Source organism: Bubalus kerabau, chromosome 5, assembly GCF_029407905.1.
Source record: "Bubalus kerabau isolate K-KA32 ecotype Philippines breed swamp buffalo chromosome 5, PCC_UOA_SB_1v2, whole genome shotgun sequence".
NCBI lineage: Eukaryota > Metazoa > Chordata > Mammalia > Artiodactyla > Bovidae > Bubalus > Bubalus kerabau.
Genome location: NC_073628.1, coordinates 127,141,362 through 127,168,387, shown reverse-complemented (window position 1 = coordinate 127,168,387; position 27,026 = coordinate 127,141,362). Strand labels below are relative to the sequence as shown.

The following is a 27,026-nucleotide window of genomic DNA, read 5'->3' as shown; positions in this document are numbered from 1 at the left end:
CTCAGATTTTTCATCATAATGATCAGTCTGAGCCCTTCAGAAAAAGACATTTGGATGTATAGCTTACAGTTCTTATATTCTAGACTGATTATCTGTAAGAATTAATCATGCATTCCTCATGGTGCTTAAAAATCCATATAGAAGAATTTCTCTAGGGATTCATGATAATTAGCAAAGAAGTCACTGAAGGTGACAGACGAGAGATAACTTGGGTCTGGATGTTGTAGAGGTCCTTTGTAGAATTTCCCTTGCTTTTTGAAGTGTAAATTTATTCTATCTATAAAGGCAAATTCTATTCTCAATGCAAAAATAGAATTACTTTCTATGCGTAAACTTATCTCTTTGATGCTCCCTACTGTGGTTTCCTGTTAACCACAGAAATATATCAAAACCTGAAAGAAGTCAGCAAAGCTTACAATTTCTGGAAGAGTACTTTTTCAAAGACTGGGTCATTATTTAAAACAAAATAAAACAAAAGCCTTACTTAACTCCCTGGGTTATAAGTTGTTTTTATGAAAAACTCTGCAAAAGAGTTTTAATCAAAGTAAATCTTTTTCTCCTTAGTCTTAGCACACAGTACATTAAAATGCATAACAGGCAACAGGTGAAGCTTAGTTCTTGAACAACTCCCTGTCTGCCTGCAGATCTAATACTGAAAATTATATTAAGTTCAAGGCTGGGAAGAATTTTCTTCTTGTTTCAAGGCTCTTCCATATCAGCCTCTTACCAACACTTCTTGAGATAATTAATATGATGACACATGCAAGAGAAACTAAGAAAGGGGGTATAATCAGTATTTCAAAAGCAATTACTCTTTTTAAGGAACCTAACATTTTTAATAAAATTATTTTAAGACAAATTATCAGGGTCTTATAAGCATTTGATTCTTGTTCAAAATAGTTATTTGCCCCCTCCCCCAACACCAAACTGGGGAAACTTCAGAAAATCCTTTTCTGACCTCATTTAACATGTATTATTATTTTATATGCCCCAAACCTACCAAATGAATTTGCTTATACAACAGTAGTATAGGAATGTGTTCTACTTTGGAGGAGTTTTTACAAATGTGGAATAGGCCCAATGTCTGTTGCCATGTAACATAAAGAAATTGTTTTCAATAATTACAATTTTGTGATTCGTAATACTGCCTCAAGGTTTTGCCTGTGTGTGTGCTCAGTCACTCAGTCATGTCCAACTCTTTGCAAGCCCATGAACTGTAGCCCACCAGATTCCTTTGTCCATGGAATTTTCCAGGCAAGAATACTGGAGTGGGTTGCCATTTCCTCCTCCAGAGGATCTTCCAGATTGAACCCACATCTCGTGAGTCTCCTGCTTTGGCAGGCGGATTCTTTACCACTGAGCCACCTGAGAAGCCTGCTGCTGCTGCTAAGTTGCTTCAGCCGTGTCTGACTCTGTGCGACCCCATAGACGGCAGCCCACCAGGCTCCCCTGTCCCTGGGATTCTCCAAGCAAGAACACTGGAGTGGGTTGCCATTTCCTTCTCCAATGCATGAAAGTAAAGAGTGAAAGTGAAATTGCTCAGTTGTTTCCAACTCTTAGTGACCCCACGGACTGCAGCCTATCAGGCTCCTTTGTCCATGGAATTTTCCAGGCAAGAATACTGGAGTGGGTTGCCATTTCCTCCTCCAGAGGATCTTCCAGATTGAACCCACAACTCCTAAGTCTCCTGCTTTGGCAGATGGATTCTTTACCACTGAGCCACCTGAGAAGCCTAGTTTATTAAAAAAAAAAAATTAATATGTATTGTTGCTGAGTTTTTAAGTTGCTAAATCCAGTGATTGGTTCCCTGTCCTCATGTCATTCAACTGTCCAGCAGCATTTAATGCAGCTGGTCACCCCCTCCTCATCTGCTCTCTTGGCTTCTAGGACAGGACACATCCAGGCTCTCCTCCTACCTCTCAGTTTCCTTGGCTGGCTCCTCCTCGTTTCTTGAATCTCTTCATTCCAGGATGCCCCAGGAGTCAGTGTCTGGTCCTCTTCTCCATCATGTTTCTTTGATGATCTCATCCAAACTCATGGCTTTAATTATAATGTACATATGCCTATGATGCCCAAACAAGGCCAGTTCTATGGACTTGCAGCCTGTGCCCCCCTCAGGAGGACGCCACACTCGGCTAATGTTCTGTTGTCACAATTTTGAAAATTCTTAGTAATTATTTAACAAAAGGCTCTCCCTTTCATTTTGCCTTGAGCCCTGTAAATTAAATGTATGTCCTCCTCTCAAATTTATATATCCAGACTAGCCATCTCTCTAGACTTGTACACCTAACATCTCAACCTGAGTATCTAATAGATAGTCACACTTAGTAAGAACAAAACTGAACACTTGAATTTTCTTCCTCAAACCTGCATCACCTCTAGCCTGTCCAGACTCAGTTAGAAACATCTTCATGTTTTCATTTGCTCAGATAAACACTTTGGAATTATTTTTGATTCTGCTGCCTCTGTCATGTTCCACAACCAATCCATCAGCCAATCATGTTGTCTCTGTCAAGACATTTTCAGCATCTAACCGTTGTTCACCACCTCCACTGCTGCCATCCTGATCTGAGCCACAGCCAGCTTTTCCTTGGATCACTGCAGGAGCTTCCTACAGGCCTATAGTCTATGCTCAACACAGAAACCACTATGGACTTTTTAAATAGAGGCCTGCTCACATCCCTCCTTCAATCAAAATCCTCCAATGCTTCCCTATTTCAACCAGAGTAAAAAGGACAAAGTCTTTATCAAACCACCTCCCTCGCCCCACCCCACATATACACATTTCTCCATGACCTTGTTCCACTGCCAGCACTATTCCTTACCCTATTCTTTGACCTCCTCTCCTATTATCTGCTTCTCACTCTCCACTCGAGCCATTTTGGATCTCTTGCTCTCCCTTGAAAATGCCGTCATCTTCAGTTCAGTTCAGTCGCTCAGTCATGTCCAACTCTTTGTGACCCCATGAATCGCAGCACGCCAGGCCTCCCTGTCCATCACCAACTCCCGGAGTTTACTCAAACTCATGTCCATCCAGACGGTGATACCATCCAGCCATCTCATCCTCTGTCGTCCCCTTCTCCTCCTGCCCCCAATCCCTCCCAGCATCAGGGTCTTTTCCAATGACTCAACTCTTCGCATGAGGTGGCCAAAGTATTGGAGTTTCAGCTTCAGCATCAGTCCTTCCAAAGAACACCCAGGACTGATCACCCTTAGGATGGACTGGTTGGATCTCCTTGCAGTCCAAGGGACTCTCAAGAGTCTTCTCCAACACCACAGTTCAAAAGCATCAATTCTTTGGCTCTCAGCTTTCTTCACAGTCCAACTCTCACATCCATACATGACTACTGGAAAAACCATAGCCTTGACTAGATGGACCTTTGTTGGCAAAGTAGTATCTCTGCTTTTTAATATGCTATCTAGGTTGGTCATAACTTTCCTTCCAAGGAGTAAGGGTCTTTTAATTTCATGGCTGCCATCACCATCTGCAGTGATTTTGGAGCTGAAAAAAATAAAGTCTGACACTGTTTCCACTGTTTCCCCATCTATCTGCCATGAAGTGATGGGACCAGATGCCATGATCTTCGTTTTCTGAATGTTGAGCTTTAAGCCAGCTTTTTCACTCTCCTCTTTCACTTTCATCAAGAGGCTTTTTAGTTCCTCTTCACTTTCTGCCATAAGGGTGGTGTCATCTGCATATCTGAGGTTATTGATATTTCTCCCGGCAATCTTGATTCCAGCTTGTGCTTCTTCCAGACCAGCGTTTCTCATGATGTACTCTGCCTAGAAGTTAAATAAGCAGAGTGACAATATACAGCCTTGACGTACTCCTTTTCCTATTTGGAGCCAGTCTGTTGTTCCATGTGCAGTTCTAACTGTTGTTTCCTGACCCACATATAGGTTTCTCAAGAGGCAGGTCAGGTGATCTGGTATTCCCATCTCTTTCAGAATTTTCCACAGTTTATTTTTTCTAAAGGCTGTTTCCTCTGCTAGAAATGTTCTTTCTTGGCTCACTCCTTTAGATCTTCTAAAATTCAATGAATTCTCTAGACCCACTGTGAATATCCTACTTAAAACTGCAAACTACTCACTTCTAGAACTCTCAACGCCCCTTATCATGGCCATACTTTAAAAATGTCTTCTACAGCACTTATCACCGTCTAATGCAATATAAAACAACACTATGTTTTGCAACATAATACACTATAATGTGTATACATATGCATATAACATATATATGTATATACTATATGTAGTATTTTGCACATATATATTAATTTGCTTATTGTTCACTGTATCTCCTTTCTAAAATGTAAGCTCCACTAGAACAGGGATATATACTAAGAACCGTATCTTGCACATAGTAAGCATTCAATACATATTTGCTATTAAATGAATAACCTATAATACAATCCAAATTTATCATGGAAAAACTTTAAGCAAGGGATTTCATCAACATGAATTTGAATTAGTCATTTATATAGAGCTCAAGTGATCAGCGTAAACTCTCTCCCCAATATTTAGCATGATGCAAAAATAAAAACTCTCCTTCAGTTATTCTTTATTCAGTTATTATTCACACAAATGCTACTCCCCTCAACTGTTCATTATTCAGAAAAATGTTATTATTCTCCAAGATGGTGTAGTGAGAGTGAGTGGAACAAGAATACAGTAAATCACTATTAAGTGGGATGCTCCAAGATTGGATGCAATAATGGTGCCAATTTAGTAGCATCTGCTACAGGAAAGAAATTTTGAAGTAACTAAGTATAACAACCTCTTTAAGGTCCTAATACAAATAAGCTAATTACAAGTCTGTAGATAGTGGACTTCTCTGAGAACTAATTATTCCTGCTGAGTAGTAAGACAATCATTCACATGAAGGAAATATAGCTTCTCCTAACTTTAAAACTTTCCAAGTTTCTTTTGGTGGTGAGAGGAAAGGGCTAGATAAGCCACTATTATTTAAACAACTTTGAAGCTAACTTTTTTGGTGATTTCAGAGAAAAGTTACAGAGAAAGTTGCAAGCTTGAGCCTAATGCTACAATGTGGAAAATGCAAATGAGCAAAAGAATGCTCCACCTCTCTAAAGACTAGTCAGGCACAAGGCAGCCTGAAGCAGGCCTCCGCAGTGTGTCCTGTCTGGTATGAGGACAAGTGTTATCTAAAGGGTCAGTTCAGTTCCGTTCAGTTCAGTCTCTCAGCCGTGTCCAACTCTTTGCGACCCCATGAATTGCAGCACGCCAGGCCTCCCCCAGTAATCATGTATGGATGTGAGAGTTGGACTGTGAAGAAGGCTGAGTGCCAAAGAATTGATGCTTTTGAACTGTGGTGTTGGAGAAGACTCTTGAGAGTCCCTTGGACTGCAAGGAGATCCAACCAGCCCATTCTAAAGGAGATCAGTCCTGGGTGTTCTTTGAAAGGAATGATGCTAAAGCTGAAACTCCAATACTTTGGCCACCTCATGCAAAGAGTTGAGTCATTGGAAAAGACCTTGATGCTGGGAGGGATTGGGGGCAGGAGGAGAAGGGGACAACAGTGGATGAGATGGCTGGATGGTATCACCATCTGGATGGACATGAGTTTGAGTAAACTCCGGGAGTTGGTGATGGACAGGGAGGCCTGGCGTGCTGCGATTCATGGGGTCGCAAAGAGTCAGACACGACTGAGAGACTGAACTGAACTGAGGCCTCCCTGTCCATCACCAACTCCCAGAGTTCACTCAAACTCACGTCCATCAAGTCGGTGATGCCATCCAGCCATCTCATCCTCTGTCATCCCCTTCTCTTCCTGCCCCCAATCCCTCCCAGCATCAGGGTCTTTTCTAATGAGTCAACTCTTCGCATGAGGTGGCCAAAGTACTGGAGTTTCAGCTTCAGCATCAGTCCATCCAATGAATATTCAGGAGTGATTTCCTTTAGGACGGACTGGTTGGATCTTCTTGCAGTCCAAGGGACTCTCAAGAGTCTTCTCCAACATCACAGCTCAAAAGCATCAATTCTTTGGCTCTCAGCTTTCTTCACAGTCCAACTCTCGCATCCATACATGACTACTGTAAAAACCATAGCCTTGACTAGACGGACCTTTGTTGGCAAAGTAATGTCTCTGCTTTTTAATATGCTATCTAGGTTGGTCATAAAGGGTCAGTGTAGGATATTTCCGCCTGCAGTTTAATGGGGTTTCAAAAAACAGTATTAAGAATTTATGTGGTTGGAAATGAAAACCTATCAAGAAAGGTTCACAAATTTAGGATGATCCCCTCTGGGGAAGAGAAGAGAACGTTTCTTGTCTTTAACTCTAGCTCTTAAGATTATTTTGTGCAGCATCCTACAATTTACATTTTGTTTTCAGATACATCCTCTTGTTTGTGACTAACCTGGTTAACAAGTTAGATAATAAGAAAATAATCAAAATGAGTTTTTCCATTTTAAATGAGTTTTAAACATAATTTTAAATAATTTTTATAAGTATAGACCAGATATATTACATTTCAAAATTATTATCAAGGCATAAAGACTTTAGCTTTTTATTACAAAGCACAGATGGTCCTCAGTTTTAGACATGGTTATAGTTAAGGGGAAATACGGCAGAGCTAGCTGACTGGCTGCACCTTCAGGAAGCACAATCTGTCCCTGGAAGTGTCCACAACTCAATTTCATTGTAATATCCAGAGCTGGTGCAGCTTTCAAGTTCTTCCCCACACTAAACAAACCCCTTGGCAAGCCTGAAAGGAGTATTCTTCCATTATAGTTAATAAAATTGCTTCCTGTTTTATAAATATTCAAGGATTTTGTGACACAATAAAAGGAGAGAGACAAATACATCATTACAGTAAAATGTTCTGATTGTTATCACCAAGTCTGCACAGTCTACTACGGGAAATAAACTCAATTTCCCTGGGGTGGAATCAGAGATGGTCTTATGAGAGAACTGCATCTTAAAGAAAAAATCATCACAACGCCAGAGGACAGGAATAACAGGAGAATTAGAATATTTGATTCAAACTGTAACTAAAGTACTAGTATTTTCTATTTTGAAACTTTTTAATCCATAAAATTAAAATGTAAGACTAGGTATTTGATGCATTTTAAATTTTAAAATCATACATTAAGGAAAATGAAAAATTACAAAAATTTAAATATAAATCATTACTAATATCAGTTGCTGGCAGGTAAAACAAAGTGTTACAAACTAACATAAACACTATATGAAATAAAGAAAATGTAACTAATGATGATAAATAGAAGATGACATGTAATTTAAAAGAAAGATGTCTCTTTATGTGTGTCAATTGGTCTTTATTAGATAGTGAACTGATTTTTGTGTACATTTTTTCAGCTGCTGAAAAAGCTCTGATTCTAAACTAGTTGGAAGATGATATCATTGCTATTAGCTAACTTCAAACATTTCCTTTTTACTCCATCTTCAAATGATCTCTGTCTCTGTCTCTCGCTTACTTTGAGGACACATTTTTAATAACTATTTTCTCCATGGGTTGCAATCTTTTTATTGACATCAAGCTGTGCTCTCATTCTTTCAGGAGAGATACCACACGTCTCTTTTGGCTTCTTTAGTCTCATGGGGAGCTTCCACACAGTTTCCTGCATTAGTTTCGGCACTGGCATTTTCATATTCTATTGGTTCAGAAGTGCCTGGAACTCAAGCACTATTCTTCCAGCAGAAGCTTCTCCTTTCAATTCTCATTAATTCTTCCTCTTAAGAATTATGGAGACAGAGAAGAAGTTCATCTAAGCAAGTAAAACAGTTTGATTAGAAACTGTAATGCAATTTAATATGTAAATAACTCAAATCATAGAAATTTTTAGAATAATGGTTTTATTCCAACAAAAAATACTGATCTTCTGGACCTTAAAATATCATAGTATATGAAACACTAAAATTAAAAAAAAAAAAGAAACTGATATTGCATTTACTAGCTTAAAAGTGAAATGTAATCCACAGAATACAAGGCAGACATGCAGTTCAGTCCTGGCATTAAAAGAATCACAAATCCAGCAACCAGAAGTAGTTCAAATAGAGATTCAGATCTTTACTATACTCTCTGAAAAAATCCCCAAGGTGAAATACTTATTTAAAAACTTCATCAAAATCCATTTCTTTATCCCAAATGCCTGGAACACATCAAAAGTCTTCTTTGTTCATTATCAAAGCTCTCAGAACTTTCATTTGAACCCATATAGGGTGAGTTTTTGTGTTCCCATTATCCTTTACCTTCCAGAATTACCATGTTATTTTTTCACTTGTAACCCCTTTCCCATGAAGGTCCCCTGGGTCCTCAGCTTAAGGATGGAATGGGAGGTCGAGGGACTTGTAGTTCAGTTGCTAAGTCAAGTCCAACTCTTTGAGACCCCATGGACTGCAGCATACCAAGCTCCTCTGTCCTCCACTAACTCCCGGAGTTTGCTCAAATCATGTCTATTGAGTTGGTGATGTTATCTAACCATCTCATCCTCTGCCTCCCTCTTCTTTTTGCTTTCAATCTTTCCCAGCATGAGTCTTTTCCAGTGAATCAGGTCTTCACATCTGGTGGCCAAAGTATTGGAGCTTCAACTTCAGCATCAGTCCTTCCAATGAATATTCAGGGGTAATTTCCTTTAGGATTGACTGGTTTGATCTCCTTGCTGTCCAAAGGTCTCTCAAGCATCTTCTCCAGCACAATACTAAAACATCAATTCTTTGGCACTCAGCCTTCCTTATGGTCCAACTCTCACATCTGTACATGACTACTGGAAAAATCATAGCTTTGACTACATAGATCTTTGTTGGCAAAGTGATGCCTCTGCTTTTTAATGTGCTAAGTTTATCATAGCTTTCCTTTCAAGGAGCAAGTGGCTTTTAATTTCATGGCTGCAGTCACCATCCACAGTGGTTTTAGAGCCCAAGAAAATAAAATCTGTCACTGCTTCTATTTGCCATGGTGATGGGACTGGATGCCATGGTATTGGTTATTTGAAAGTTGAGTTTTAAGCCAGCTTTTTCACTCTCCTTTTTTACCCTCATCAAGAGGCTCTTTAGTTCCTCTTTACTTTCTGATATTAGAGTGTTTGCATATCTGTGGTTGTTGGTATTTCTCCCAGAAATCTTGTTTCCAGCTTGTGATTCATCTAGCCTGGTATTTCAGGACTTGATGTAGGTCCTATATTCTCTCAAGGAGCAAAACTACATTGAGAAGGAGGAAGACAGAGGAGTAGCCTGAGGACACAATGCTGAGGGAGGTATTATTTTTTGCATTGTTCTTGAATATAAGAAACAGTAGGTGTTTATAGAAGGGGCCAAATGGAAAAAGAGACATTAAAAACACAGAAAAGATGAACTAGAATAACCCACAGATGGAGGTTCTGGGCCTGGGCACATGCTGTTCCTCTCTTGCCCAGGACTCCCTATTTATGCCATCTGGGTGTGTACTGCTTGTTCTTCAGGACTCAATTCAGAAATCAGGTCCTACAGAAAGTCTTACAGGATCCCCCTCCGTGTTTCCATAGCTACTGAGACACATCCTAGGGTGGCCTGTATTTAATGGCTTTGGGCACTTACAGATACTATCACTAAAGACCAGGTCTAGTTGATCCTTGTAACCTCAATCTCAGGCAGAGGATATAATGCACACAGTAGCAGGTTCTCATTTAACAATTGTTAAATAAATGAATGAATATTTTAAGGAGAGGAAGAGGTGATCACACAACCATAAAAACAGGATAAGTCTTCTTTGAAAGAAACTACTTAAAACCATCATTTTTGTGGTCTCTGTTTAACTAAGATAGGAACTCTGCACGCTCCCAAAGAGAAAGTATAAAAGGAACTAAATGTTCTACAATTTAAAATGACTGATTCCTAGAAGGGTGGGTTATGGAAGGTAGCCCACTTCAAATCCTAGGTAGCCTACCTCAAATCCTAAATTATGCCCTTTTTCTTTAAGGCTTTAAGATTTACTGTTCCAGAGAGTTAATGTTTTTCAGCAATAGATTATTTCATATAATATGTATTATCACACAGTTCACATGGGTTAGGAATCAGAGAGTGGCTTAGCTGGGCCCTCTGGGTCAGGGTCTCTCACAAGGCTGCTGTTACAGTATTGGCTAAAGTGAAGCGAAGTGAAGTGAATTTGCTCAGTCATGTCCGACTCTTTGCGACCCCATGGACTGTAACCTATCAGGCTCCTCCGTTCCTGGGATTTTCCAGGCAAGAATACTGGAGTGGGTTGCCATTTCCTTTCTCCAGGGGAACTTCCTGACCCAGGGATCAAACCTGGGTCTCCCACATTGTAGTCAGACGCTTTACTGTCTGAGCCATGATAAGCTGAGGATGTGGGTGCAGAGGTGACCCTAAGAAGCACAGATGAGGAAATGTGAAAGGTGAGACAGGGGACGGAGAAAAGTCAGGAAGTGTGCTTTACCGAGCAGGGTTAATAAGTAGGTTAGTAATGAGTGGGTTCTCCTGTTAATAGCCTCACTGAGGGTTCAACCCCACTGAGAATCCTCTGAGAAACCATGTGGAACACATCTAAATATTGTCCCTCTGGTGGTGAGGAGGCTGGGGCATTAATTCACCCACTCTATCCACATCTGGTTAAAGGTTGTGACCAGGGGTAACTCCCCCGCCACACTTGTGTGCTGCACCTGCCTATAACAGAACAAGCTCCCATGGGGCCAAAGAGAGATTTCAGGCAAAGAAGAGAGACATGGAGCTGGAAGTAAGAAACTCTCAGTGTGTGGAAACCATATTTGTGCTGCACTGAGGAGAGCCAAGGGGTTGTGAGGTAGGATACTAACAATGTTTGCTACAAGTAGTTTTCCTTTGGATTCATGGAGAGTCTTATACAGTGCAGGGCTTTTGGTCTTTACTCTCCAATGTTGTCTTGTGGCTCAGCTGGTGAAGAATCTGCCTGCAATGTGGGAGATCTGGGTTTGATCCCTGGGTTGGGAAGATCTCCTGGAGAAGGAAATGGCAACCCACTCTAGTAGTCTAGCCTGGAGACTTCCATGAACTGTATAGTCCATGGAGTACCAAAGAGGTGGGCACAACTGAGCGACTTTCACACTCCAATGTTGTAATTCCACTTTTAAAATCAGTTCAACCCATCAGTAAAGAGATTCACATATCTTCAGTCTGTGATCTTGGGCAAACTGCAGTGGTAGTCTACTTCAATCCCTCTTCTCTGAAGGACACAGTGTCCTGGATACTCTCCCAGTGATCAGCAGTGCAAAGAACAGTTACACACAGCTGATCAGAGGAAAGGATGGGAGCCTAGGAGATACTGAGTGGGCAGCTTAGGGGAAGTATGAGACTGAATCTTCCCCACGATCCCTACACTGACCTCTTGCCAAAGAAGGGGTGATGGAGGCTTGGGTTACAACTGGTGGCAGTGTGTTTGATGGCTTGTGGCTGAGGATGGGGTTGAGGTCAAGAGAAAGGTCATCTATGAAGAATAAAAAGAGCCTAGTAATGGAGTTGGAGAAGTGAAGATAATGGAGAAAATTTGAAATAGCTCTTGTTGAAAATGAGAAGACTTTAAAAAACAGGGTTGTTATAGGAGGTGTGGAGGGTCCTACTGAGGCTGGTGCCAGTCAGTCTCTAGGGTAGCAGTTTGCCCAGTGGCATAATTATTTGGAACTGGGCTCAGACCCAGGTAGAGATTCACAAGGATGAGGGTCACCTTTGTGGGTTTTTTTCTTACTGGTTACACCATTTATTATAATTTGTTCAACTGGTTACGGATTTTTGTGTCCACTTCTCCAATGGAGAGGCAAAGGGGATTGTGACTAGACAGAGACCTTCTAACCCCTGACATTCCAGAATTATGTTTTTGGTTAAGTCTCTTTCTCTTACAAGATTACGAGCCTCTTAAGACCATAGATTATGCATTATTCATCTTTGTGTTTCAAATAGCTCAAAATTATGATCATAAATGTTTGTGGAATTATGATGGAATACATTTTAAAGCCTCCAAATTTATTGAACGTACTTTGTGACTTACTTGCTAGTTCAAACTAAGAAACTGAAAAAGTAGAAAAAAAATTTAAGAACCAGGAAAGCCATCTGCTTTATTAATAAATAGGAAGAAAAATATGAAGACTGAGTTAGTCTGAAAACCTAACAACTTAAGACCTTAAAACACAACTTTTGACTTATAAGAAAGTTAAAAATTTAAAACATTTGGCTGGTTAATATAATTGTATGTATATTTAGTTTATTCTCTTCCATAGAAATTAGGAATAGTTTTATGTGTGTATATAGAAAAAAAGTATACAATTACATAAAACTGTTGTTTAAAATAGTATTATTCACAGTGAGGTGTTAAACTCCTAAGGCTATTCAGTGGTGAGTTCGTAAAACTTACAAAGCAAATACGCCATATCTTCCAGAAATGAGAGTGCTACAATGATTTTTCTTCAGGGAGTGTGGGGAAGGAGCAACCTGAGAGGTAGGTTGGGGTTGATTATGGTACTCTTAGGAATACACAGCATAGAGAGATGGTGATGATTTTTCATGTGTCGACTGGTCCAGGGGGTACCCAGATACTTGGTCAACCATTATTTGGGTGTTACTGTGAAGGTGTTTTTGGATGAGATTAACACTTAAATCCTTAGCCTGAGTAGGTTGTTCTCCCTAATGTGAGGGGGTCTCACCCAACCTGCTGAAGACCTGAATACAACAAAAATGCTGAACCTCTCCCAAGTGAGAGAATTCCTCCTGCCTGATGGTCTTTGAAATGGGACATTAGCCTTTTTCCTGCCTTCAGACTTGAGCTGAATCATTGGCTCTTTGGACTAGAACTAGACCACTTACCTTCCTGGGTCTCCAGCTTGCCAACTCACCCTCCAGATCTTGGGACTTTCCAGCTTCTATTATCACAGGAGCCTGTGTAGATAGATAGATGGTGGTATGGTCACTAAGTTGTGTCCAACTCTTGTGATGCCATGGACTGTAGTGCACTAGGCTCCTCTGTCCATGGGATTTCCCAGGAAAGAATACTGGAGTGGGTTGCCATTTCCTTCTCCAGGGGATCTTCCTGACCCGGAACTGAACCTGGGTCTCCTGCATTGCAGGTGGAATCCTGCACTGAAGGCAGATTCTTTACCAACTGAGCCACCAGGGAAGCCTAGATAGATAGATTGATCCATCTGTTTCTTCTTGGAAGAATCCTGATTAAAACAGAAGCCAAGAACATATATACTGACCTGTTGAATTTGAAATGATTCTCTTCCTAAGTCTTCACAAGTATTTATTAATACTAACTTAAGTAATCAAAATAATAACTATACCATTTCCAGACTGGCCTCAAACTGAAATTGACATGGCATAAAAATAAATTGTAGAATCCAAGAGGTAGGTAAATTAATTCTCCTTGTATAATTCTTTCCACTTCTCTGTATGCTTGATAATTTTCATAACAAAACATTGATGAAAATAATTTAAAATGCATAGGTTGTGGAAAGTAGAATGTTTATAAAGTAAATAGAATAAAGTAGAACAAAATTCTTACTAGGATTTTAAACAAACTGAGTTTAATTCAAATACCCCAATTCCAAAACAGCAGTAACAAGATGCCATCTCAGCAGATGACCTTGACCCTTATTTCACAGGTAAGAATAATACCTTTATGAAATACCCCAAATGTCCAACCACCACTCCTGCAAACTTGCTGTACAAGTATCTCCATTTTAGCTTTCTCTAGCCTCAGAGGATGAGGAGTACCACCTCTTGGTCAAGACCAATCCAGCCATCTTGTCCTTGTTGCTCCATCTCCAAAGTCTTGCTCCATCAGTTAATCCCTCTCTGCTTTTGTTTCTTCTGCTCCTTTCTCATTAATGGTTTCTTCCCCTACAGTATGTATAAAATGCTTAAGAAATCTACTTCTCAAAAACATCCCCTTTGTCTCAGATACATAAGATGACTATTAATATTTTACAGAGATTTCTATTTAGAAGAATATTGGGCTTCCCTTGTGAGTCAGCCAGTAAAGAATCTGCCTGCAATGTGGGAGACCTGGGTTCGATTCCTAGGTTGGGAAGATCCTCTGGAGAAGGGAAAGGCTACCCACTCCAGTATTCTGGCCTGGAGAATTCCATGGACTGTATAGTCAGTCCATGGGGTCACAGAGTCAGACACGACTGAGTGACTTTCACTTCACTTCTGTTTAGAAGATGCTAGGTCTTCCTTGGGTAATGCTGGTCTGTGAAATGCTTATTACTGATCAGAGATTGAGATAAGGAACTTTCATCACAGTGTAAAGCAACTACTGGGTTGGCCAAAACGTTCAGGTTCTTCCACAAGATCTTGCAGAAAAACCTGAATGAACTTTTTGGCCAACCCAATACCTTAATAAGCATGCAGTTTCATTCAGCTGACTTCTTTTATTTTTTAAGTAAGACTTTCTCAATGAAAGAAACAGTGTGTTCGTGTATATTCTAGCACCTTACCTCATTATGGCTATGATCTGGTCATGAACAGCGTGTGGACTGGCACCAGTCAGGAGACTAGTTTGTTTGTGGACTACACATCAAGTAACACGGATTGGAGTGACAGTAATGCAAATCTCTCCACTAAGGCTGGAGAGAGAACCGTCAGAATTAGCTCAGTTTGGTGTTCAGATTATGCTTCTAAGACATAGGTCATGTATGTTTGAATCAATATCTGTCTAGAGCAGTGGCCCCAACCCTTTTGGCACCAGTGACCAATTTTGTGGAAGACAGTTTTTCCACAGACCTTGAGGGGGGAAAGGCAGGGATGGTTTGGGGATGATTCAACTGCATTGCATTTATTGTGCACTATACTTCTATTATTATTAAATCAGCTCCACCTTAGATCATCAGGCATTAGATCCCAGAGGCTGAGGATCCTTGGTCTGGTCTAGAACAATGTTTATCAGACTACAGATCTTGACCCAAACTTCTTGGTAAGAATTGTTTTGTGGAACTTTTTAAATTTTTTAAATTGAGGCATAGTTTCTTACAAAGTTGTGTTAGTTTCTGCTGTACACTGAAGTGAATCAGCTTTATGTATACCTACATCCCTCCTGAACCTCCCCTCACCGCCCCATCCCATCTCACCTGTCTGGGTCATCACAGAGCACCGAGTTCAGCCCCCTGCACTACACAATAGCTTCCCGCTAGCTGGTTCACACATGGTAGCATATATATGTCAAACCTAATCTCCCAGTACACTTGATCTTAGCCAAAAGGCCGAGAAGTGACCTTAGCCAAAAGGCCAAGAAGGGAAAAGTAGGAGGTCAAGAGATACATGGAGTAACAGGCAAATTTGGCCTTGGAGTACAAAACAAAGCAAGACAAAGGCTAACAGAGTTTTGCCAAGAGAACGCACTGGTCATAGCAAATACCTTCTTCCAACAACACAGCACTCTACACATGGACATCACCAGATGGTCAACACCGAAATCAGATTGATTACATTCTTTGCAGCCAAAGATGAAGAAGAAGCTCTCTACAGTTAGCAAAAACAAGACCAGGAGCTGACTGTGGCTCATATCATGAACTCCTCATTGCAAAATGCAGACTTAAATTGAAGAAAGTAGGGAAAACCAATAGACCATTCAGGTATGACCTAAATCAAATCCCTTATAATTATACAGTGGAACTGAGAAATAGATTCCAGGTATTAGAACTGATAGAGTGCCTGAAGAACTATGGATGGAGGTTTGTGAAATTGTACAGGAGGCAGGGATCAAGACGATCCCCAAGAAAAAGAAATGCAAAAAGGCAAAATGGTTGTCTAAGGACGCCTTACAAATAGTTGAGAAAAGAAGAGAGTCTAAAGGCATAGTAGAAAAGGAAAGATATACCCATTTGAATGCAGAGTTCCAAAGAACAGCAAGAAGAGATAAGAAAGCTTTCCTCAGTGATCAATGCAAAGAAACAGAGAAAAACAACAGAATGTGAAAGACTAGAGATCTCTTCAAGAAAATCAGAGATACAGAGGGAACATTTCATGCAAAGATGGGCACAATAAAGGACAGAAATGGTATGGACCTAACAGAAGCTGAAGATATTGAGAGGAGGTGGCAAGAAAACACAGAACTGTACAAAAAAGATCTTCATGATCCAGATAACCACGATGGTGTGATCACTCACCTAAAGCCAGACATCCTGGAATGCGAAATCAAGTGGACCTTAGGAAGTATCACTACAAAGCTAGTGGAGATGATGGAATTCCAGCTGAGCTATTTAAAATCCTAAAAGATGATGCTGTTAAAGTGTTGCGTTAAGTATGCCAACAAATTTGGAAAACTCAGCCATGGCCACAGGACTGGAAAAGGTTAGTTTTCATTCCAATCCCAAAGATGGGCAATGCCTCAAAGAATGTTCAAACTACCACACTACTGCACTCATCTCACACGGTAGCAAAGTAAGTTTTCATTCCAATCCCAAAGATGGGCAATGCCTCAAAGAATGTTCAAACTACCACACTACTGCACTCATCTCACACGGTAGCAAAGTAACGCTCAAAACTCTTCAAGCAAGGCTTTAACAGTACGTGAACCGTGAACTTCCAGATGTTCAAGCTGGATTTAGAAAAGGCAAAGGAACCAGAGATCAAATTGCCAACATCCACTGGACCACTGAAAAAGCAAAAGAATTCCAGAAAAACATCTACTTCTGCTTTCTGATTACAGCTTTCGACTATATAGATCACAATAAACTGTGGAAAATTCTCAAAGAGATGGAAATACCAGACCACCTGACCTGCCTCTTGAGAAATCTGTATGCAGGTCAAGAAGCAACAGTGAGAACTCGACATGAAACAATAGACTGGTTCCAAATTGGAAAAGGAGTACGTCAAGGCTGTATATTGTCACCCTGCTAATTTAACGTATATGCAGAATACATCATGCAAAATGCCGGGCTGGATGAAGCACAAGCTGGAATCAAGATTGCTGGGAGAAATATGAATAACCTCACATATGCAGATGACACCACCCTTATGGCAGAAAGCAAAGAGCAACTAAAGAGCCTCTTGATGAAAGTGAAAGAGGAGAGTGAAAAACCTGGCTTAAACTCAACATTCAAACAACTAAGATCATGGCATCTGGTCCCACCACTTCATGGCAAATAGATGGGGAAACAATGGAAACAGTGAGAGACTTTTATTTTCTCAGGCTCCAAAATCACTGCAGATGGTGACTGCAGCCATGAAATCAAAAAACGCTTGCTCCTTAGAAGAAAAGCTATGACCAATCTAGACAGCATATTAAAAAGCAGAGACATTACTTTGCCGACAAAGGTTTGCCTAGTCAAAGTTCTGGTTTTTCCAGTAGTCATTTAAGGATGTTGAGAGTTAAGAGCATCAAGAAAGCTAAGCGCTTAAGAATTGATGCTTTTAAATTGTGGAGAAGACTCTTGAGAGTTCCTTAGATTGCAAGATCAAAGACTCTTGAGAGTTCCTTGGACTGCAAGACTTCCTAAAGGAAATCAGTCCTGAATATTCATTGGAAGGACTGATGCTGAAGCTGAAGTTTTACTTTGGCCACCAGATGCGAATAACTGACTCACTGGAAAAGACCCTGATGTGGGGAAAGAGTGAAGGCAGGAGAAGGGGGTGACAGAGGATGAGATGGTCAGATGGCATTACTGACTTGATGGACAAAGTTTGAGCAAGCTCCGGGAGTTGGTGATGGACAGGGAAGCCTGGAGCGCTGCAGTCTATGGGGTTGCAGACATGACTGGGTGACTGAACTGAATCTCCCAGTTTATTCAACCCCTTCTTTTCCCCCTACCACCCATGTCCACATCCAATCTGTGTTTCTATTCGTATCATGCAAATAGGTTCATCTACATTATTCTTCTAGATTACACATATGTGCATGTTATATTTGCATATTTCTGATAATTATTCAAAACTATTACCTTATCTCTGTGAGTATACTTTTGACTTGGGACTTGCCATTGACTTGCTCTAGCCAATGGACTGTTAAATGTGACATGACCAAAGGTTTGAAGAATTTTTGTGCAACTGGGCTATTTTGTATCTCTGCCATTTTCCTAAGAAAAATATGCTCAGGCAGGTCCACAAGTATCAATAATAGGAGAGACACATGGGGCAGAGTCACCCAAGCTAGATCCCCCCAGCCAGCATCAGTCTGTATCAGCTAACCACCAACCAACTCACAGACCCACAGGCAAGCCCTGCCAAGACCAGCCATCACACCCAGCTGAGTCCAGCATAGATCAGCTGACCCTAACCAACACACAAAAATCGAGTGAGAGAAATGCTTGCCTTTATATTCCTAAGATGTTCTGGCTGTTTTATTATAAAGAAACAGCTGACTGATACACATTTATATGTCTGTATTGGGTTAACAACATAATGTATATTGCAGTGGGTAACAAAAGGTGTGAAAGCCACTGGTCTAGAAAAGCACCATGTTTCTCTTGTATTCCTTGCTATTTAATGAACTTAAAGGAAGTTCCTGTCTGGGAGTGGCTGCTTGCAGTAATAAAAAATGAAGGTAAACAGAAAATAGAGCTGAGAGATGAGAAATCAAGTGTGTGTAGTGGGTGTGGGGAGAGACAGAGGCTTAATAGCAACAAGCATTTATTTTATATTGAGGTTTCAATACAAAATTGGCTGTTTCCTGTTGCTTTTTCTTTTGAGCAACTTTTCTCAAGTTCTAATCAATACAATGTGTGTGTTACTCATTCAGTTGTGTCTCTTTGTGACCCCATGGACTGCAGCCCACCAGGCTCCTCTGTCAATGGAATTCTCCAGGCAAAGATATTGGAGTGGGTTGCCATTCCCTTCCCCAGGGGATCTTCCCAACCCAAGGATCAAACCCAGGTCTCCTGTATTGCAGGTAGATTCTTTACTGTCTGATCCATTTATTAATACTATGAAGCCCTGGTTCTCACACTGGCATATATCCATTCTGTTTACAATCCATCGCTTTGTAGTGTTCTTAGTTTAAATCACATATAAAATTAAATACTGGAAACAAAGACAGATGTTTCTTTACAATTTAATTCAACCTAGAGTACCTTCCTATCCTACCCATTATCATTACATCTCAATCTATAAAATCATAAAGGCTTCACAGAGGCTTCAAATATTTTATAATTAGTACACTTTAGTTTCAAAACACAATTCATGGCCCAGAAGTAATGAGAATAATTTCTAATAACTGTCTCAGCTCCCATTATTATAAATTTTATACTTAACATGTTTTCAGTACTCCACATTAAGGTGGCTACCTACCAGATGAGGGTTACATGAGTAAGAACTATGGGGTGAGTCACCCACAGTCAGGGACAGTAGAGGAGGTATAGAAAGACCTCTTGAAGACCAACAAAAACATCCCCAGCATTTGGAGCTGGTATAACCAGCAAGTGTTGTAGAAGCTACAGTAACCAAAGAGTGAAGGTTATCACCCTAAGAAGTGAAGTAAGAAGACAATCTGCCTTCCTTCTTCTTCTTTCTCCCTGGACTCACTTCAAAGGTCTGGGGAAGGAGGAGGGGAAAGTCCCATACCTATTGCAAACCCCACAATTTGGCCTACACTAAATAGAATCAAATTACTCTATAACAGAAAGTAATGGAGTTAGATCAAGATGTATCAATAGGGGAAAAAAAACATGTAAGCAGAAGGGAGACTTTTTGACAGCTACCTTTTAAAAATCTTGTTTACATCCTAATAAATTGAAATTCTTTGGGGAACCTGTTTCTTTGTACTTTGTACTGAAACATTTTCAAGTTACTTTTTAAATTTCCACAAATCAGTCTAGTGTTAGTTTGTATCCATTTCAGAGGTTGACACTTATAATCTAATCTGTGGATCCACAGATTACCTCACAACTTGGATCCTAGTGTTCCCTATAGACTGATTTTAATGAGTGTTCTTTCAAACACCTTTTTTAAATAAGAAAAATTGATTTGTGAATTCTCTTTTATAATTTGTGAAACCAAGAGAAAGTGAATGGCTTAGTAAAGGATACTCTGTATCAGGGAAGTGTGTCAGTCACTGAGTCGGCCCTACTGTTTGTGATTCCTTGGACTGCAGCCCACCAGGCTCTCTGTCCATGGGATTTTCCAGGCAAGGATACTGGAGTGGGTTGCCATTTCCTTCTCCAGGGGATCTTCCCAACTCAGGGATAGAACCTGGGTCTCCTGCACTGCAGGCAGATTCTTTTCTGAGTGAGTTACATGGGACAGAGTTAAAATGTAAACTTTAAATTGTCTAGTATTTTTTTCTTATTTAAATTTAGCCAAACAAATCATTAAAAATGTTTGTATGATTTAGACATTTGGCAAAACTGTTTAAATCACCTACTTTTAAAGACTGTATACACATTTAAATGTAATTTTCCTAGACAGACAGCAATCTATTTTTAAAGACATGGAAATTTCATAGTCTCCTTCCGTAAACAATTCCAGAACTAAAATATTCTTCTAGAAAATGCTCACTATAGCTAACTGCAAAATTCATTCATTAAACAAACATGCACTGTGCACAGGTATCGTACCCAATGCTGAGAATATAAATTAAGACATTGTTACTGCCCTTAAAGAGAAATTCCACTTAACAAAGGTACAAATGTCCACAGTCAAGTCATATAATATGTTAGGTAAAAAAGTGAGAATTCAAAAAGCTCTCAAAAGGTTCAGGTAAACTAAAACAAGTCAGGTGAAATTAAATGGCGATAGAGTCAAATTCATTTACTGAAGGGGGGGTGGGCGGTGGGGAGGAGAGGGGGAAAAAGGAAAATAAAAAATCTACATGAGTCTAAGTAGGGAGAGACCAGGCTAAACAATAACAAATGTAAAAGCCACGAGAATGCATTTGATTCCAGATTTAGTAACCATGTTCCCAAGAAAGCTAATTTTAGGATGGATTCATAAAAATAAGGTGCAAAGGGGTCCAAGTGTTTCCAATTGACTTTGCAGCAAGTAGCCCTCACAGTGTCCCAGGTGTCTTAAGTACAAACTAGAGCATGTGAACAGGACAATGGAAAAGGTGAAGAATCTGGAAACATACCACTGAAGACTTGTTACAGAATGATGATGTTTACCCTAAAAGAAAAGCCAAAGCGGGACAGGATTGTTTTCAAATATTTAAAGGACCTGTGTGACAGAAATTGCTAGCTACTCTTTCAACACTCATTGTTTCCTTCATCCTTATCTATAGAGCCCTGATTTTTAGCAGAGCATTTTGATGGTCCCCAGCCTCCTTGAGGTTAGTGGCCATATAACTAAATTCTGACTATTGATAAATCAACAAAAGTGACTTTCAGAAAATCTCCTTCAAGAGAAGGGGTATGTCCTTCTGCCTTTCTTCCTGTCCTGCTGTGAGGAGTGTCATCCTGATGACTGGCCATCCAGCAGCTACTTTGGATCACAAGGGCAAAAGTGACAAACTAGAACAGTGAAGCCATGGGAAAGGAGCCTGGGTGCCGGACAACTTCATGGCAGTTGTCACTTCAGCCCAGGACTTTCTACTTCTGGATATTTTTACATGAAAAGAAATAAATTTTCATTTTGTTTAAGACACTGTTATTTGGGGTTTGTCTTACATGTAGTTGAACTTTGGGTACCAAAAAAAAGGATATTTTCTAAGACCCAGACATCTTTAAAAAATGAAATGATCCGCTTTGTGATGGTTACCTATCTCTGTACCTGTTTAAATGGAGGCTGTAAGACAAACATCAGAAGTGGTAAACATTCCAGGGGGTAAAGAAAAAGTGGGATACCAGACCTCTAAACTTCCTGTCAGCTCTTAAGATTATATGATTTCCCCCCAACTTCTCACTTGGGGATGATCAGTGGCTCTAAAAAACAAAACCAAAAAAACACATCTCCTTCTTCCTGTTGAAAACATATCTGGAGTATGCCCACTAGACTCAGCCTGACACTGAGTAGCACAGTGGTGGGCAGTCTTCTGGCTATGCTGCCTGACTCTATCTTGGAGTTAAATTTATTCCAAGACAGGCACCTCTAAAGTAAAAATAAATAAGTGGGAAGTGTTGTCACTCAGTTGTGTTCGACTCTTTGCGACCCCACGGACGATAGCCTGCCAGGCTCCTCTGTCCATGGGATTTTCCAGGTGAGAATACTGGAGTGGGTTGCCATTTCCTTCTCCAAAAAATAAAGAACCAAAGAGCAAATCAATAAACTCTTCAGCAAAATTGTTGTCATAAAGACAATCATGAGCCTGGAAATGAATAAACCAGGACCTCTGTGGAGATCCTGCCTGTGTGCCTAGTGTAGTTGGTTAATCAAGATGTAGCCCACAACCACCACCCTGCTTAATTTTTTTTTCCTTTTATGAAATGAGGGTAACACCCTTATCCCCTTTCCATCTTTCCTCTTCCATTCTGTTCTCCAACTTCTAACAGCTGTAACTTTACTTCATTTCCCTTGATACACTGTCTTCAAATTACTGTTCTGTAATTATAATTACCTGTGCTTTGTCTATTAAGTGATTTTTAAAATATTTATTTCCTCGAAACAGTAATACACACATATGGCAGGAGTCCAATTTTGAATAGAACACACAAGAGATAAAGTCTCCCTTTCATCTCAGAGTCTGACACCCCCATCTCTTGAGATAAACAGTTTTCAAGCACTCTTGAGAAATAAGCTGAACATGCATGTTGTTGTAAAGTTGGCTAAGTTGGGTCCAACTCTCTTGTGATGCCATGGACTGTAGCCTGCCAGGCTCCTCTGTCCATGGGATTTCCCAACCAAGAACACTAGAGTGGGTTGCCATTTCCTTCTCCAGGGAATCTTCCCAACCCAGGGATTGAACCCACATCTCCTGTATTACACATTGCAGGTGGATTCTTTACCACTGGGCCCTAGGAAAGCGAACATGTAAAGGCAGCTATATATATATATATATATATATACACACACACATATATATATATACATATACATATATTCGTAAGTATTTTCTAGAAGCACTATTATCTTTTACATTTAGGTCCACAAGCTATTTTGTTGTTCAGTTGCTAAGTTGTGTCCGACTCTTTGCAACCCCATGGACTGCAGCACACCAGGCTTCCTGTGCTTCACCATTTCCTAGAATTTGCTCAAACCAATGTTCACTGAGTTGGTGATGCCATCCAACCATCTCGTCTTGTTACCCCTTCTCCTGCCCTCAACCTTTCCCAGCTTCGGGGTCTTTTCCAATGAGTTGGCTCTTTGCATCAGGTGGCCAAAGTACTGGAGCTTCAGCATCAGTCCTTCCAATGAATATTCAGAGTTGAGAAGGCACCAAGTATGTTCAAATGACCCAGCACCATTTATTCAAACATCCATTTTTTTTCTCATCACTACAGCATCACCTTTGCAAAATTAAAATGTTCACATAATCATCTGTTTGGGAATCCTATTCAGTTCCATTGGTCTACTTTTTAATATCTGATAGTATAAATCCCCCAACTTCATTCTCGTTCCAGATTGTCTTGGCTGTTTTTGATCTTTAGAATTTCCATATACATTTAAGGCTCAGCTTGTCAATTCACTCACACACACCATCTGCTGGGATTCTAGTAGGGATTAGACTAAATCTATATAGATCATTTGGGGAAAACTGACACCTTTACAAAATTAAGTCTTCTGATCCATGAGCACAGTTATCTGTCCAGCTACTAATACTTGGGTCTTCTCTAATTTCTATCAGTAACACAATTTTCAGTACAGACTTCTTATACCTCTCTCATTAAAATTTATTCCTAGGTGCAGTGGGCTGGATGGTGCCCCAAAGACATTAGGGCCTAATCCTTGGAAACTGTAAAATGTTTATTTAGAAAAAGCATCTTTGTAGATATGATTAAGGATCTTGAGAGAGCAGATAATTCTGGATTATTCAGGTGGGTGATACATGCTAGCGGTCTCTATATAACAGCATGCCTGCATGCTAAATCACGTCAGTCATGTCTGACTCTTTGCGGCCCTATAGACTGTAGCCCACCAGGGTCCTCTGTCCATGGAATTCTCCAGGTAAGATTACTGAAGTGGGTTGCCATTCCCTTCTCCAAGGGATCTTCCCAACCCGGTGATCTAACCCACATCTCTTTTTGTCTTCTCACTTGCAGGCGGGCTCTTTCCCACTAGCACCACCTAGGAAGCCCCCTATACAACAGACAAGAGGAAAATTCTAGACACACAAAGAGAAGGCAACGTGAAGATGGACACAGAGGTTGCAGTGACTGCGGCTTCAAGCCTAGGAAAGCCAGCAGACAACAGAGACTGGAAAAGGCCAGGAGCGGATTCTCCCCTCAAGCCGCATGAGGGAGCTCGGCCTGCTGACACCTCAACTTCAGACTTTCCGTTTCTAGAACTGGGAGAGGATGGATGCATTTTAAGCTACCATGCTTGTGGTCATTTGTCACAGCTGCCACTGGAAACTAACGTACTAGTTATTCAATATATTTTGTGCATTCATATATGGTAAAACTTAAAAAATTTAATTTCCTAATTGTTTAGCAGTGGTATATAAAATTAACCTTTATATACTGACTGTATAAACTTGCTAAATTCATTAATACTAACAGCTTATAAATTTTATATAGACTATTGTGCTTTTTTCCAAACAGCAGGTTTATGTATTTCTTTCTAATCCTTATATTACCTTGCCTTTTTACAGTCACTGGGATGCCAGTACAACAGTGAATTATATCTCTTTCGACGTTTTGAATTTGTAACTATGAAAATGTAATATCTGTTCCAAGGTTAAAATATAATGTACATAATATTAAAAAATTTTAATATAGTAAAAAAAGCAAACAAAATAATCAATGGCCTTCTAGTTAACAAATCCAAAGGCCTTTTCTTAAATTTCTCTCGTGACTCTGCATCCTTTGACATTGTTTATGATCCCTTCTTAATGCTTATTTCTTCCTTGCCCAGATTTTTTTCGGCCTCTAACCCCCTTTTTAGACATTCCTCAAATTTTCTTAGGCCTTTTCTCTGTCTATACTGTCTTTGTTAACTGCTGGGATATCATTTTAAGGCCTATGATTCTTCTCCAGAACTCTTCTCTTCAGGGGCAAAAGAGAAACTTGTTTTTCCTTCTTTTAAATGCCATACTCAAACACCCATTCTTCTCCCCAGAGAAATGCAGTATTCCCTGCTGCACTCGAAGAAACTGTGAAATCTTCCCACTTTAAGGGTTTTAATAAATAGAAGTGAGTTACAGAAGTTCCCAAATCTTCACAGTATTTTAGTCCTTGATCTAGACAGAAACGCCTTTCTGAGGAAAAGTGGCTGAAAGGTATTGGAATGCTGGGGTGTCAGAAAGCTGGCTGGCCAAGCAGCTTCAGAGTGATATTTATCTTTGTGAATTCACTCAGTTTAGGGTCTGGCCTTTGTGTTACAGGACCAGAGATGCTGAATCATGATCATTAGAACTTGTATATGAAAACCAAAATACCTATGTGCTAATTCACAATGAAAAAATGTAACTGTCAAGGGAAATGATATTCATTTCATTTGGCCAAAATGTTCTCTCCCTGCAGAGAAAATTATATGGGAATTAAAATAACATTTACAACTGTATTTGTTAAGAAAGGAACTAGAATAAAAGGTTTAGTTGTAAGCTTCAAATATTTAATGGAATCATATCAGGTTTTGATAAGGGAGATGAAACTACCTCTACCTCCAGAACCAGACAGGCTTTTGTATCTGCTCAGGAGACTTTCCCCTTTAGACTAGGGACCCTGACAAATATTTACCTCCCGTGCTTTTCTTGGCTCAATTCCTGATTTACACGTTCCTCCTTTAGGGATGTTATTTCTTCTTTTTCTGGCCAGAGAGGCTTCTTTCCGATTTGATCCATTCTGTATTGATCTATAAAAGAAATCTTCCAGGACAATTTTAAGTGTTTGACAAATACCTTACTGTGGACCCCAAACACCGATCTGCATACATCTGCGTACTAAATGTTCACAAGAAATCCTCATTTCTACTTACTGGTGAGCCCCCCCCAAAAAAACCACCCAATTTTTTAAAATGAAGAAAATCCTAAGTAGCCTCCCAAGGCCAGGCAACCTGGCACACAGCAGATGTCCTCAAATCTGGTGAACGAAAAATGCAATTCCTATTCCTCATGCCTAACGCAATTCAGGAAAGCATTACAGAGCAAATCGCCTGCCAGGCTGGAAACCCCGCTAGACTGCAGCTCTGCGCTCACCTCCGCTCGGGGCCTCTGCCCTCTCCAGAGCTCGGCTCCAAGCCTCGACCACAGGTCAGCGCGCTGAGAAAGCGCCAACTGGACGAAGATACCCTTCCCAGTTTTTATTTCACCACGGACAACGCCCACTCCCCTAAGTAATGAAACAGAAAAAAACGAACAAAAGAAAGGAAAAGATGAGACAAGGCCGACTGAGGAAAAGGGTTTTTAAAAACAAAACACTGTTTGGTGATATACAGCTGCATTGCTCGGTACTGGAAGCTCATCTCGGCAGCCTCAGCCTCTCCAGGAAATCAGGCCCCAGTTCTGAGGTGCAGACCACACAAAATGCCGCGTCCAGATGGTAAGGACCGGGCCCACTCCTTCGGCCGCCCGGGCCTCGGGTCCCCAAGGCCGCCCGGCTCCTCCGCCCGACTCCACCGCGAGCAAGCGCGCTTCCCCACCTCGACGCAGGCGGGGGGAGCCCTGAAACCCGGCGGCCGACCCTCCGCGGCATCTCAAAAGGGCCGCGCTGCCGCGACGCCCCCCTCAGAAAAGATTAAAGGGGGTGGGGGCCGCTCCCGGGACTCTGAGGCCTCGGATAGGCAAGGACCCTTCCCGCTGGCCGATAGCGTTCCTTCCGCCCAGAGAGGGCAAAAGAGTCCCGAGGCCTGGCGCGCGCGTCTCCGCCCGCGCTCCGCAGCGCCCCCTAGGAAGGAAGCCTGCGAGGCGGCCGCGCCTCTGCGGCGATTTTATTAGCGCTCGGTTGGGGTTGCCCGGCCCGTCGGCGAGCGGGGCTTCCCCACCCCTCCCCCTCTCTCCAGCGCATCCCGCCCTCCCCTCCGCCCTCCCCCGCCCGGCGGCCGGAACCTCCCTGCGGGG

The 27,026-nt window shown here is 40.9% G+C and overlaps 1 long non-coding RNA gene across 2 annotated transcripts; it reads right to left on the bottom strand.

The window, feature by feature from the left end:
• Positions 1 to 6,495: 6,495 nt before the first annotated feature.
• Positions 6,496 to 26,917, bottom strand: LOC129653407 (uncharacterized). Of its 2 annotated transcripts, XR_008715104.1 has the most exons (5): positions 26,403 to 26,917; positions 26,166 to 26,298; positions 25,708 to 25,835; positions 12,809 to 12,880; positions 6,496 to 7,749 (listed from the first exon to the last, which is right to left on the bottom strand). It is a non-coding gene; the product is annotated as an uncharacterized LOC129653407 (long non-coding RNA). The 2 variants fall into 2 exon arrangements; XR_008715103.1 differs by having other exon boundaries at positions 26,166 to 26,914.
• Between the last annotated feature and the right edge of the window lie 109 nt (positions 26,918 to 27,026).